Genomic DNA, 3076 nt, shown 5'->3' on the forward strand with positions numbered 1-3076 from the left:
GAATGCATTGCAGTTAACCAGACTGCACTGCGCCACTTTTACTGGAGTGCATTGCGCCACGAACAACACGAGGATGTCATACTCGTCGAGCCGTCGTCCTTTTTCGTGTGGATTCCACTGAGAAAGTTTGCTCTGATTTACCTGTAAAGCGATGTGAAGGAGATCGTGCTTGACTTTCACAACTCTTGCTATGCAGTATGTGAAAGTTTGAAAATCTGGACGATTAATTGTGACATCTTAATCTTAGTATGTCATTTCTTAGCAGTCTCGCCTCCTTCGCCGAATTCTTAAATGAAGAGAAATCGTCGTTACTAAAGCCTGTAGAATAATTAAAACAAACGAAAACCGTGGAACACGCTGATTTCATAAATGCTGCAATCTATTCCTTTTCATCGAAACATGAATTTAAGCTAAAGCTTGAGCATTTTCACACATCGCGATGAACACGTTCTCGACACAGTCTGTCAAGTCCTAGAGATATTTAATGCGTACCAGTACAGAATTTATAAGTTAGATTTCTGCTCCTACAATTTCCACATCTGTCGATTTTCGCGATCTGGTAAAGGGGAGGCTGATGTGTATCGTTTTATGTCCAAACATACTTCAGATCACAATGTGCTTTTTTGTCTCGATCCTTTGTCACACCTCGCCATCGATGCGTCATCATGCATGAAGTTGATGCATACAAGGACAGATTTTAAGTGACACCACGATTTGACACTACTTTGAGAAATAACAGTTAATTTAAGTCTTAAAACGCGCAGATAGATGAATCACGGCGTTAAAATTAAATATGTCACTATCAACAGAATGTGCCGCAGCATTACTATCTTTTAGATACCCTAGTTTACATATAATGAGCTAAAATGATGCATCACGACACGCGATTCACGGCTTGCCTTGCGGGTGTCAATTTTAAAGTGATGCGTGAGACTTCGCCATATTTCTGTTCTAATCCAGAGGAACATCGAATCTTCAGGTTTAAAATGCTTCACAAGTTGTAGTTTAACGCGTGTATCGCTCGTGCTTTAGACCGGTGATAAATAAGCTTTGATTTCCTCGACGCCGTTGAACCTAGACTCTCTGAATATAAATTATTTCGCTGTACTAACAGGCAAGTGATGCACTGACGGGAAAGGTTTACAAGGTGAGTTCAGTTTTATGGTGAGTATTTTGTGTTTGGACTTGGAGTCGCTTTAACACCGATTTGAGTTAATTAAAGTGTGATAGGAACTTGACTTGACAAGAACATTTATTCTTCCACAGCGGATCGCGGTGCGACGTTCGAAATCGCTCAATGTTCGATCGAATCACTTGTTCTTTACTTTAAATTAACAGAAGGTTTCGGCGTGAAATTAATATTCTAGTAACAATTATAAGAATCATTTGAGCACTCAGTGAGCTGAATCAACACTGACAGCACTGTTTAGAATCTGAAGTTCGCCCTTCACGGAGATCGAATTTAGCGGAAATCAATGAAGGCAAAAATTGGACTTGTAAATGTATGACTTCGACATGACAATGTCACGCTTCAGCATCTTTGTCAATTCAAACCGATAAGCCTCACCAGCGAGTCACCAGCGCTCGAAAGTGAAGTAAATATGAGAGGCTTCATAAGAATCCGTTGTAAACTCATGGAAATATGGGACTTTAAACTTGGCAATTTTCACAATGAAATGTGTGCAATGGGGCTCCGTTGACGTGTTACATCTTTCATTCGGTAACCCATGGCGGTCAAATATTGACTCAATATTTACATGTGAAGTCGGTAATTCAGAATTTTACCCACTCCAGTTTAATGATGAGTTTTAAATTGCCCTACTCTCATTCTCTATAAGAATATATGTTATAAGAATATCGAGGTAGAAACTTAGCTTTTAAGATTATTTTAAGAGTAAACCCGAGGCTGAGACTTTGAAAAGAATGTAATTCTGTCTTGAAAATTTGTAAATATAAAATAATTGTATGTCTTTGAGTAAACTGTATACGTATAAAATTCTTCCTTTGTCTAAACGGAAAGAGTGGCCAAAACACAAAAAAACAGCACTAGACGTATGTTTGATGCTAATCAAATTTCTGTAAGAAGTATGTGTCATAACAGGCTTTAATGCCTGCAGTCTGGCTCCAAAATTACTTCAACGCCATCAAAGATGTTATGTGCTATAATCAAAGAATATTCACAAGAACAGTTTCGGCCTAAATTGACAAAGAACTAAGAATATTCAACCTGGGCCGGAAAACAATATCCTTACATAAGAAAGAGTACTTGGCAATTTTCACAATGCAGTGTATAGTAAGGGGCAAGTGCATTACCAATATTTTAATTTTTCATTCGGTCAAGCACGGCGGTCAAATATCTTAAGTAAATAATTCAGATATTTACTCACTCCAGTTTAAAGATGGGATGTAAAAAGACCTAATTTTTTCAATAAGAATATATTTTATGTGACTATCGAGGATGAAATTTGTGAAATTTTAAGAATATTTAAGAACAAACCCGAGGGTAAGAGTTTGAAAAGAATATTGTTTAAATTTGTGTTTTGAAATTTGTAAAAATAATATACATATAACAAGAGTAGCCAAAAAAAAAAAACCACCAAAAACAGCACTAGCCGAATGTTCGATGCTAATAACATTTCTGCAAGAAGTTATGTGCTTCATATCAGGCTTTAATGCCTGCAGGCTGGCTCCAAAATTACTTCAACGCCATCAAAATCGATAAAATGGAAATGCCGGTCGCTATAATCAAAGGATATTCAAAAGAATATTTTCGGTCTAGAATCGGCGGAAAAGTAAGATTATTCAGCCTGGGCCGGAATAACAATATTCTTATATAAAACAGAGTACTTGGCAATTTTCAAAATGAAATGTATACTAAGGGGCAACACATTAAATATTCGGTGACGTGTTTTCGTAACAAACAGTTTTCTTTTTTCATTCGGTCAAGCATGGCGGTCAAATATCTTAAGTTTTGTCAAAACATCTCGTAAACATAATGTAAATACTCCCTTTGCATCTAGATCTACTTTCTATCTTCCAAAAATTCGAACAAATTATGGCAAATTTAATATTCGAT

The 3076-nt window shown here is 36.8% G+C and overlaps 1 protein-coding gene across 1 annotated transcript in view; it reads left to right on the forward strand.

Moving 5' to 3' along the window:
* Positions 1-774: 774 nt before the first annotated feature.
* The window catches only part of LOC110059134 (beta-1,3-galactosyltransferase 5-like), a 13051-nt gene continuing 10749 nt past the window's right edge, over positions 775-3076 (forward strand). The window contains exon 1 of the mRNA XM_020765815.2: positions 775-1147. The gene's annotated coding sequence lies outside the window, so the exon portion shown is untranslated. The remainder of the gene's footprint in view (positions 1148-3076) is intronic.

This window comes from Orbicella faveolata, unplaced genomic scaffold, assembly GCF_042242905.1.
Source record: "Orbicella faveolata isolate gen_17 unplaced genomic scaffold, um_ofav_v1 contig_3, whole genome shotgun sequence".
Taxonomy (NCBI): domain Eukaryota; kingdom Metazoa; phylum Cnidaria; class Anthozoa; order Scleractinia; family Merulinidae; genus Orbicella; species Orbicella faveolata.